This window comes from Eumetopias jubatus, unplaced genomic scaffold, assembly GCF_037043125.1.
Source record: "Eumetopias jubatus isolate StellerSeaLion01/CBP00866 unplaced genomic scaffold, mEumJub1_p1.0 scaffold_8, whole genome shotgun sequence".
In the NCBI taxonomy this organism is placed as follows: Eukaryota; Metazoa; Chordata; class Mammalia; order Carnivora; family Otariidae; genus Eumetopias; species Eumetopias jubatus.
The window spans coordinates 68161103-68173387 of NW_028274814.1; the positions used below are offsets into that span (position 1 = coordinate 68161103).

Below are 12285 nucleotides of genomic sequence, written 5' to 3' on the forward strand. Positions count from 1 at the left end.
CATCTGACGTGGATGGGCTTGCTACATTGGCTGAATTTTGTTTTGTACTCTTAAAACGGTCAATGATAGAACCATGGCCTCCAGGTGAACGGTTAAGATAACCATTTAGTGCAAGTTACACATTTATCATTCACCATCTTGATGCACAAAAATTCAGTGTTTAATTTGTCATTGAGAATTTACCTGTTTTGTCTTTTTTTTTTTTTTTAATGCCATGCTGCTAAAAGGGCTTATTGCATCCTTTGAAAACAGTAAATAAACAGTTGTAGACTTGCATTATATGGTAATGGCAACACGACAGCAGCAAGGGCGCTCAGACAACTCTCTATACATAATTGCAGGACTGCTTCACCTTTATTTCTAACACATTTAAATCCACATCACCTATAATTTCCTGTGTTACCTACTGACCTCAGTCATTAAAGGCTTCATGCATCTCAAAAGCCATGAAATTGTGCTTCTGTTTTCTGAGTAAGCTAAGGGGAAAGATGATTAGCTGAGAATGAGAAAAAGAAAGGTACTTATTTTCAGCAAAAACTATTGAAGACTTTAACCAGATTTAACCACTCCCATATTGTTCACCTTCTTTTAGTAGTTTTGAGAAATAGGGGTCTTATCTGGGGACTAGTCCTTCGTTGTTGCTTTGTATGCTACTTCTCTGTATCACATGATGATCCTCACCCCTCTTAGTTCTATCTAGGCCCTACATTCTTTCCCTGACTGATAACAAAAAGAAGAGCTTGAACACTCTGTCTTCCTTTTGCTCTGCTACAGAAGTTGCACTGTCATGGCCTACACAATTCTTTAACAACAAAGACAACAGCTCTACGGACTCCATTGAATGGCAACATACCTTGAAATGACTTACAGCTCAGGAGAAAATAGATCTGTTACCGAAATATAACTGCTTTATATTCTAAAGGAAAAGAATAAACAAGGGTTCTTTTCGTTGGTTAAACTTATTCCTAGATCCTCTTACAGTCTACCATTCTTCCTTTCTCTATACTATGATTTTTTTCTTAGAACACATTGGAAAACTCAATCTTTCATTTACTTGTTCACTATTTTATTCATTCAATAGAATATGTATTGAGTTTTTACCGTTATGTCAGATAATAGCAAATAATAAAATAGAAGAGTAAGGAAAAAATTGTTGCTGATCCCCACTCTTGTAGAGCTTACAGAGTAGAGGTAGAGCAGAAAATATTCAAATAAACATGTAAAGCAAATTTAAATTAGAAATGGAGACAAATGCTGCAAGGAAGAATAAACAGTGCTAAAGTGGACCATTGGAAAATTATATCATGTCAACGAAGCCGATGTATAGTTCCCAAACAGATTGTGTGCAGAACATTTAACAAGGGAAATGGCATTTCCAACAAAGTGGATGGAGCTAGAGAGTATACTAAGTGAAATAAGTCATTCAGTGAAAGACAAATACCATATAATTTCACTCATATGTGGAATTTTAGAAACAAAACAGGTGAACATAGGGAAAAGAAAAAAAAAGAAAGGGAGAGAGGCAAACCATGAAATAGACTCTTAACTATAGAGAGCAAACTGAGGGTTGCTGAAGGGGAGGTGGGTGTGGGGAGGAGTTACATGAGTGATGGGCATTAAGGAGGGCAACTTATAGGGGCACCTGGGTGCCTCAGTGGATTAAGCATCTGCCTTCAGCTCAGGTCACGATCCCAGCGTCCTGGGATCGAGCCCCACATCAGGCTCCCTGCTCAGCAGAGAGCCTGCTTCTCCTTCTGCCCCTCACCCTGCTCATGCTCTCTCTCTCTCTCTCTCTCACCCTCTCTCTCTCTATCTCTCACAAATAAATAAGTAAAATTTTATTTTTAAAAAAGGAAGGCACTTGTGATGAGCACTGGGTGTTGATATGTAAGTAATGAATCACTATATTCTACTCCTGAAACTAATACGACATTATATGTTAACTAGATTTTATGTGTGTGTGAGAGAACTAAAATTATATTCAATATTTTTATTTTAGGGTACAAAAACAAGCAAACAAACAATAACAATAAAAACTTGAAATAGGCTTATCAAAGGATCTAAATTCATCCTTTCCAGGGAAGCAGAAGGTAGACCATCCTGCTTCACTGCTGGCTTGCACTCTACTGGGTTTTGATCCTTCTTTGAGTCATAGTCTGGGTCATTTTCCTCATCTCCTTGTTGTTCTTCTCCTGCTGCTTCTTTCTTCTCCTTCTTCTTCTTCTTCTTTCCTCTTCTTCTTCCCCTTCCTTTTCCTCCTTCTCCTCCTTCTTTTTCTTCTTCTTCATCATCATCTTCAATAGCTGCTCCAGTAAAGTATAACACTGACCTTGGGATTAAACACTTAAATAAAAAGTGACCAATTTCAGAGTCTGCAGCAAGGATAGCTCAGCATCATTACCCAAATCTCCACTCTTGGGAACTTAAGGAAGGGCAAAAAAAAAAACTAAACTAAAGGAAGAATCATTGGAAACTGTTTTGGTCACAGTATGAACTGTCCCACATCCTTTGTGTTTCTGCTTCTTCTTAATGGTTTTCAAAGTGACATTCTTTCCTTTTTTCCAATCTGTCTGACACCCTGTATAACCCATAATTTCTGGTCCATCAAAAGAAAAGGGTTAAGAATCATTTGGTTCTGACTTCATCCTTCATGTCTTTGTCAACACTTCATTTGTGAAATATTTATTGAGTTCAAAGGAAAGTTCTAGGACAAAACTCATGGGCTGGCCAGTGTCTGAGAACTTCACTTTAAAATCTCTGAAGTGCTTCAGAATAGATTCATCATGCTCCTGAGCCATATCACTGAGCAAGTCAACATTCTTTTTTTTTTTTTAAGATTTTATTTATTTATGAGAGAGAGAGAGGCATAGAGAGAGAGAGTGTGTGTATGAGGAGGAGCAGAGGGAGAGGGACAAGTAGAGTCTGCATTGAGTGCGAACCCCATGCAGGGCTCCATGACCCTGAGATCATGACCAGACCTGAAACCAAGAGTCCAGTGCTTAACCAACTGAGCCACCCAGACACCCCACAAATAAGCATTCTTAAAAACAGTCTACCAAAATTCAGTAATTCCCTGAAATTTCATCCTCCTCATCTGGGTTCCATTCACATTCCTCTTCCTTAGGTTCATAAATTGCATTAATGATCTCAAATCATTTATCAAATAGAGGCTGATAGAGAACAACATACTTTATTTCAAGATAATGAGCTTCCTCATAAAATTTGGCTTCTATCTGTGCACATTTAACTTGAAGGTTTTTGAGAGTATTCACTTGTCTTTTAACTACCAAAGCAAACTTTCGATGTATACTGTTGTATACATTGTGTGTCTAGCAGACATCAAATCTTTCTTGAAGGGCTATAAGAATCTGAGGATTTTGCATCATCTGAACAGTCAGATAATGTGCTTTGATTATTGTTTCTTTACCAGTTTCTTTACCATTCACACTCAGTGTGAATGCTGGATTGTATAGTAAGACTATGTTTACCTTGGTAAGAAACTGCCAAACTGTTTTCCAAAGTGGCTGTACTATTTTGCATTCCCACCAGCAATGAATGAGTGTTCCTGTTATTCCATATTTTTGTCAGCATTTGGTATTGTAATTTTGTTGTTGTTGTTCAGAGGTTTGTGTAATCACAATTTGAAATATAACTGTGAGTAATTGACTGGATTTCCAATTTAAATGGCTCATATTTTCCTCAGTAATTATTTTAAATAAATAAAAATAAATAAATTATTTTAAAATAATTCACAAAGTTGAAAAGCATGCAAAAACCAGGATTGCTGAGGATAAATGGAAACCTAACTCTCAAATCAAGACATTTCCATTATATAAATAATTAACAATGAAAGTGACATATATCTTAACATATATTGCAAGCATTAGATATTTTAAAACCACTTTAAATATATTTGGAGCTCAGAACAAACATTTGCTTAGTTTTTTTTTTTTTTTTAAAGGAAGTTGTAGCTGAAATTCCAAGAATTAATGATAGAACATTCCTGCTGTCCCCCTGGTGCTATGATCTGCATAGTGTTGCATTTCAAAGAAACTAGTTAGGTCTCTTGCCAAATGGCAGTGTTACCTGGTAGGAATACCTAGCTTTGTTCCTCATGACCTGAATGAGGAAGGATGAAATCTCACTTGGATACAATTTTTACTGCAATAGCAGACAGAGCCCTCCAACATCTGAATATATGCATAATGAGTTCAGTAAAGAGCAGTAACTACAAAACAGCTCTTAGAGTGTGTATAGTGCAAGATCTCTTTAAATGCTTAGAGGTAAAATTTATTTACCATAGGAAGTGATATGAACAGCTAGAGAGAGAGCATTTACAAAAGAGATGATGAAATGTGAAGAAAAAAATATCTATATTCCAGAGCGGGGAGACAAACTTGCCAAAAATAGCTATGACTGTATCAGAGGGAGACACAGGAACCCTCAGACCAATTTTCTGGTCCACAGATATGCTTTATTTCCTATATAATGTTCAAAAATAATTTGAACCAACATTTATTTTGTCCCAGCTTATTGTAATATAATTGTCATATAACATTGTGTAAGTTTAAGCTATTTGTTGTCAGGATTTGATATACTCATAAATTGTGAAATGATGACCACAGTAGGGTTAGTTAACAGTTCTATCATTTCCCATAATTACCATTCCTTTTTTGTGGTGGGAACATTTAAGATTTACTAACATTCAAGTACATATCAAATATTATTAACCATAATCTCCATGTTCTATGTTACATCCCCAGAACTTACTCATTTTATAATTGGAAGTTTGTATCCTTTGACCCACATCTCCCTATTTACTCTGCTGCCCCAGCCCCTTCCAACCACCATTCTAATCTCTGCTTCTATGACTTTGGCTTTTTTAGATTCCACATATAAGTGATATCATATGGTATTTGTCTTTCTCTGTCTGGCTTATTTCACTTAGCATAATGTCGTCAAGATCCATCCATATTGTGACAAATGGCAAGATTGCCTTCTTTCTCATGGCTAAATAATATTCTATCATATGTATAAATGTGTTGTGTCTTCATTATCCATTCATCTATAGACAGACTTTTAGGTTGTTTCCACATCTTGGCTATTATGAATAATGTTGTAATATTCATGGCAGTATGGATATCTCTTTGAGATTCTGATTTCGTTTCCTTTGGATTTGTATCCAAAAGTGGGATTGCTGGGATATAGTAGTTCTATCTTTAATTTCTTAAGGAACCTACATACTATTTCACATAATGACACCAATTTACATTTCTACCAATAGTGCACAAGGGTTCTCTTCTGTCCATATCCTCACCATCACTTGTTATCTCTTGTCGTTTTGATACTGGCCATTCTAACAGGTTTGAGGTGGTATCTTACTGTGGTTTTAATTTGCATTTCCCTGATTAGTGATGTTGAGTATCCTTTCATGGACCTGTTGGCCATTTGTATATGTTCTTTGGGGAAATGTCTGTTCAGTTCCTCTGCCCATTTTAAAATTAGATTGTTTGTTTTTTTACTATTGATTGGATGAGTTCCTTTTATATTTTGGATATTGACTCCTTATCAGCTATATGATTTGCAAATATTTTCTGCCATTTTGTGGGTTGTTATCATTCAGTTTGTCATTTGTTTTATTGCTGTGCAGAAGCTTTTTAGTTTAGTTTAGTCCCACTTATTCAGTTTTGCTTTTGTTGCTTGTGTTTTTGGTGTTATAACTAAAAAATCATTGCTGTGACCAATGTCAAAGAGCTTTTTCCATATATTTTCTTCTACGAGTTTTATGGTTTCAGGTTTTACCTTTGAATTTTTAACCCATTTCAAGTTAATTTTTATGAGTGTTGTAAGATAGGAGTCCAATTTAATTCTGCATGTGGTTATTTAGTTTCCTGTCAGCACTTATTGAAGAGGCTGTCTTTCCCCCACTGAGTATTCTTGGCTCTCTTGTCAAATATTAGCTGACCATATATTCAAGGGTTTATTTCTGGGGTCTCAATTCTGTTCTATTGGTCTATGTGCCTATTTTTATACCATTTTAAATTGTTTTGATTACTACAGCTTAGTGGTAAAGTTTGAAATTTTGAAATGAGATGGTTCCAGATATGTTCTTTCTCAGGATTGTTTAGCTGTGGGCTTGTCATATATAGCCTTTATTATGTTTTACGTACATTTCTTTTAACCCAACTTGTTGAGAAGTTTTATAATGGAAATATGTTTTTACATATAGATGCTTTTACTGCATTTTTGAGATGATCATGTGATTTTTATCTTTCATAATGTGGTGTATCACATTTATTAATTTGCATGTGTTAAACCATCCTTGCATCCCAGAGATGAATCCCATTTGATCATGGTGTATGATCCTTTTACTATGCAATTTAATTCATTTTGCTAATATTTCATTGGGAAATTTTGCATATATATTCAGTAGGAATGTTAGCCTGTAATATTCTTTTTTTAGTTTCCTTATCTGGCTTTGCTATCAGTATAATGTTGGTCTCGTATATTGAGTATAAGAGTGCTCCCTTCTCTTCAAATTTTTGGAAGAATTAGAGAAGGATCAGTGTTAATTCTTCTTTAAATGTTTGATAGAATTCACCAGGGAAACCATCTGTCCACTGACAGCCTTATGAAATTCTCCTGTAAGTTACAACTTCTTTTCTTTTGCTACTTTTAATATTCTCTCTTTTTCTTTGAATTTTGACAGTTTTACTATAATGTGTCTTGGAGAAGATCTCTCTAAATTGAGTTTATTTTGTGACCTGTGGGCTCCATGAAATTAGATATCCAAATCTCTCCACAGATTTGGGATGTTCTCAGCCATTATTTTTTTTAAAATAAGCTTTGTGCCCCCTTTCTCTCTCTTTTGGAACTCCAATAATTTACAGATTATTTATTTTTATGTTTTTATTGTCTTCCTTCACCATTTTTCATTCTTTTATCTTCCTAGTCCTCTTACTGGGTAATTTCAAAGCTCCTGTCTTCTATCTCACAGATTCTTTCTTCTGCTTCATTTAATCTGTTATTGATATTCTCCATTGCATTTTTCATTTCATTCAGTGTATTCCTTAGCTCCACAATTTCTTTTTGGTTCTTTTTTATGATATATCTCCTTGTTAATCTTCTCATTTTATTTATGTACTGTTTTTCTGATTTTGTTGAATTGCCTTTATATGTTTTCCTGTTCTTTGAGCTTCCTTAAAATAGCTATTTTAAATTCTTTATCCTTAAATGTTACAAGGATAAATATATCCTATAGACTTATTCCAGTGTTACAAGGATAAATAAATGTATAATAAAAATAAAACTAATATTTTATTATATTAATAAAAATAAATATAAATGTGTTAAATAAACAAACAAATATCTCTTTCATGTCTTTGGGATTGGTTAATGGAAGATTATTGAGATCCCTTAGTGGTGTCATGTTTTCCTGATCTTTCATGCTCCTTGAAATAGTGCATTGCTGTCTGCATTTAAAGTCATAGTCACCTCCTCCAGTCTTTACTTACTGATATCTGGAGAGAAACACCTTCTGTCAGCCCCTTTAAGAGGTCTGAGACTTTCTTAGATTGTCTAGGGACACATGTACTCCATGCTTCTTGCTCTCCTTCTTTTGAGGCAGAATTCTTTAACTTGTATGCCTTGTCTTAATCCTGTAATGCACCAGACTGGGTGCTAAAAGCCTCTCTTTTGCTTTCCCAAGGGTGGAGCTGAAGCTCAAGTCTGTTCCTTATCCCTGGCTTGCAAATTTTACCCAGCTTTCTGCATATATTCACTAGATATCTGTTGAAGCTTGCTCTTGCCACCATCAGTATTATGCACAGAGAACTGGCCATAGGATGGGAGTGTGGGCAGGTGAGGTGGCTATGCTGGGGATGCCCTTGGGAAAGTTAGAGGAATCTGTGGGTGAAGTGTTCCTAGTGGCTCATTTTTGGATTTCTTGGTGGAATCTGTGACACAGTTAGTAGGATCCACATCCCTTTTGTGCCTACCAAGAGTCCTATAGGCCATTCTCCCAACCTCTTCCTATCCTCCAGTCATGCAGCTCATGACTCAGTACGATGAATGAGTGATAAAGAAATGGGCCTCTTTGGCAACATTCCATAGTGTTGAGGAAACTGGCACTCACTCACATGTTCTCACTTTTCCCCATGGGAGAAATCAAGAGCTGAGAAAATCTCTCTTGTCACTGCACTGTGCTACCTTGGAGGTGGGGTTATATAGGCAAAGCCAAACTGTTCCTCTCAACCACTCCAAAGCATCCAAACTCATGTTTTCTTGCTCCAGCAGTCTGCTGGAACTACTCCACTGGAAGCCTGAGCTTCCATAAAGGCTCTCTTGTCTATGGATGATTGTCAAAGATAGTATTCTTCAGCAGCTCCTCGACTACAGCCAGAGTGGATTTGAAAATGAATCAAGACAGCTGAACTGAGAAGCAGACCATGTTTTCTTAGGCTAAACACAACTTACCCTGTATGAAAAGGCTCAAGTTATCAACACTAAACTGAAATTGGTATGTTGTATTTTCAATTAATTATAATGTTTAACTTAACTCCAAAGAAAATTCAGTTACTAGTTTATATAAAGTGTGTGATTAAATTGTTCCCAAGCAACTATCTTTTTGTTATATGACTCAGCTAAGAAACAATCTGGAGACTTTCAGATAAAAATGGCAAATGAAAGCCATTTTTACCCCTCTCCCTCCTGAAACCAACTGAAAACTACAAAAGAATGATCCACATAGACTACTCAATTTTTGATAGAATTGTAAAACATCTACACTGCCAGTACTCAATATAAGAAATAAAATTCAGAGCAAATACTGAGAGGGCATGAAAGCAACATGCCCTTGCAGACAATCAAGCTGCATTCAGGGTTCTCACAAGTCGGTGACACATGTGGAAGTCACGAATGTGACTCATGGCTTGAAACTAAAACAGCACAGAGTGCAGGCAGGACAGAATAAGGAGAGACATAAAATGACACCTTTGCAAGAAGCTCTGCACCTACTGATTTCATTAAACAGAGATAAATAGGTGAGAGATCACCTCATAGAAGAAAAAGACAAAGATGTCCCTTGTAACCCAGCAGCTTTCTTATCATCATGAGTAAAGACATATAGTCAGGGTAATATACACAGCATAAAATTTAAGAAGTGGTTTATGAACTGAATCCAGTGTGCCTACTTCCAAGGTGCATCTCCCCAATCTTTGCCCCATACAATCTCCTGCAAAGATATGGCTCAAGTGATAAGACAGTTCTTTCTTTCTTTTCCTTCCTTTCTTTCTTTCTTTCTTTCTTTCTTTCTTTCTTTCTTTCTTTCTTTCTTTCTTTCTCTCTCTCTCTCTCTCTCTCTCTTTCTTTCTTTCTTTCTTTCTTTCTTTCATCCTTCCTTCCTTCCTTCCTTCCTTTCTTTTTTTCTTTCTTAAGATTTTATTTATTTATTTGAGAGAGAGAGAGAGAGCAAGAGAGCACAAGCAATGGGAGTAGCAGAGTGAGAGGGAGAAGCAGGCGCCCCTCTGAGCAGGGAGCCCAATGCAGGACTCGATCCCAGTTCCTGGAGTCATGACCTGAGCCAAAGGTAGATGTTTAACCGACTGAGCCACCCAGGCACCCCAAGACAATTATTTTCAAGTATGAGAAAGAAATATCTATAACATGCATGGCTTCTTGAAAAACCACCTAGTAATGGAATTGTACTGACAAACAGATGAATAAAGAAGTTATTGTAAAGGACTGGTGGTGAATGTGGAATCTACTGAAAGGTAAAACTAAGAAAAATTAACTGGAAAATGTTGACTGAGGAAAGTATCTATAACACTTGATATTGTGGAACTTAAAATATAGGTAACAAGAATTGAAATATAGAGTATGAGGATACGAGCTTATAAGAAGTTTATGAATGATGTTTTTTCTTATCTCAGAGTGGAATATAGGTGGACAATAAATTTTGTTTAAATCTAAAAAAATCAAGTTGCAAGGTAATTAAATAAAGGGGTATTGGAAGAACCCATAAGAACTAAAAATAGATTACAGAAACAACTAATTATTTCTGAAATCATAAACACACAAAATGACATAAAGATACTATAAATCATACAGTGAAAGAAACATTAAAACAGAAAAATCCTTAAAATACAAATATAACACGAAAATATAGCATTAAGATAAGACTGTCAGTTGAATAAATGTTAATAAATTTACCCTGTCAAAGTATCTTGATTAGATTTAAGCAAATGTTTTAAAAATGCATAATTAAGATATGTGTGTAGAACAAGTGACTCAGGTTGAAAATAAATAGTCAAGAAAAAAATGAATAGGTTAAAAATATTATAAAGATCAGGTATAAATAAATATTTTTCATGAAGCACATGATTAATACTAAGCAAATTTTAATTGAAGACTTAAAGCATTAATGATTCAAGAGAGATTTTATAAAGAAATTATCACTTTAAATAATAAAATTAAATTGAGTATATTTTGAAAAATTAATGTACCATTTTCATGGAAAATGGCACTAAATAAAGAATAAATAATTGGAACATATCTTTGGGCAAAGTTAGGTACAATAACAAAAAAATGTAAATAATATTAAGGGTTGCAAAATATAATTATTCCTGAGAATCTAATAGAGACATATAAAATACATTTCCTTGAAAATAAAGAATGTCTATTTAATGTGCCAAAAGAATATTTGCTAAAAATTTAACACAAATAAAATTTAAATTCCATGGTGTAGAAAAAGTGTAGACATATTCTGATTATTGTGCAATAAACATAGGTACTAATAATAAGTACATAAACAAAATCCCATACCTCCTGAAAATTAAACAACACAGTAACTCTCTTCCATTTGTCTAAGGTAACAGACAGAAATGAAAATTAAATTTATAACATATCCAAAAAACAGTATAAATAACAACATTGTGTATCAGATACTTAAGATTTCGGTTAGTTCAGTGCTCAGAGGAAAATTGATATTGTCAATTTCAAATCTTTAAAAATTTCATAAGCATTCTACTTAAAAATATTTTACAAAAATGTAAACTCCATAAAAATAGAGTTTTGTCTATGTGTTCAATGCTGTATTTCCAGCTTCCAAAAAAGAGCCTAGTACATAGCTGTCACCAGGATGTAGTGAGTGAGTGAATCAATGAATGAATAAACTACACAATTAGAAATAAAATAAACTCAAGAAAAAATTAAGAAGTTTGAGATAAGACTAGAAAACACTAAATCAGTAAACAAATAGAATTGAAATATATTTCCAGGATCAATTATTAAAATTAAGGAAACAAAGACGTTATTAGTTAAATATCAAAAATAAAAAGGAGAGAACATGAATGCACAGTAGTAGATGTGAGATGGAGAAGTAACCACAGATAGAAGCAAAATAATAAAATTAGTGTTGAATTGTGTTATCATTTATTCAATGGTTAAAATATATCATTGGATAAAGTCTGATATATTAGTTCAATGGAATATATTCAGGTATAAAAATGAACAAACCACTGACATACACAATAAAATTTTTACATTATGAAGAAGATAAACAACACAATTTAAAAAATATCAACATACTATAACAGGCAACACAAAAAAGAAGCTATCCGAGTTGCCAATAAGCATATTAATAGGTGTTAACACTATTATTTAGCAGGGAAATGTGAATTAAAAACAGATTTTGATACAACTGCATACCATAAGAATCAATACCATCAAAATAAAAACTTAAGTTCTCCAAGAGGTGGAAAGGATATATAATAACAAGAATTATTGGGCATGCAAACAGTTATACCCCAGAATACTATATGCAATATTTACTAAACTAAACAAATATCTTGTCTATAACCCAGTAGTTGAACCTCAAGAAAATGAGTCTTTATGTCCACCAAAAGATATATACAAGAATATTCAGAGCTGCCTTATTGATAATATCCAAAAATTTGAAAACAATTCAAGTGCCTATCTACAGTAAAAAAAAGATAAATAGTATTTATATAACAAAATACAACAAAAAGAACAAACTACTGATAACGTGTAAAATAAGGAAGATACAAAACAGTTATACTGTATGGTACCCTTTGCATAAAGCTCAAGAAGAGGTAAACTAAGTCTGAATAATTAAGGACTCTGGCAGATGAGTTGACTGGAAAAAAAGCACGATCAAATGTCTGGGGTGCTGGATATTGTCTATATGTTTCCAGCTGGTTTTATGCACATGTGTATATATGTGAAAATTCATTAATCTGTAAACTTAAGATGGGGTGGCAGGAATTC

The 12285-nt window shown here is 34.3% G+C and overlaps 1 pseudogene; it reads right to left on the reverse strand.

Moving 5' to 3' along the window:
• Positions 1-1995: 1995 nt before the first annotated feature.
• On the reverse strand, positions 1996-3442 carry LOC114216604 (nucleosome assembly protein 1-like 1-A pseudogene; annotated as a pseudogene).
• Positions 3443-12285: the final 8843 nt, after the last annotated feature.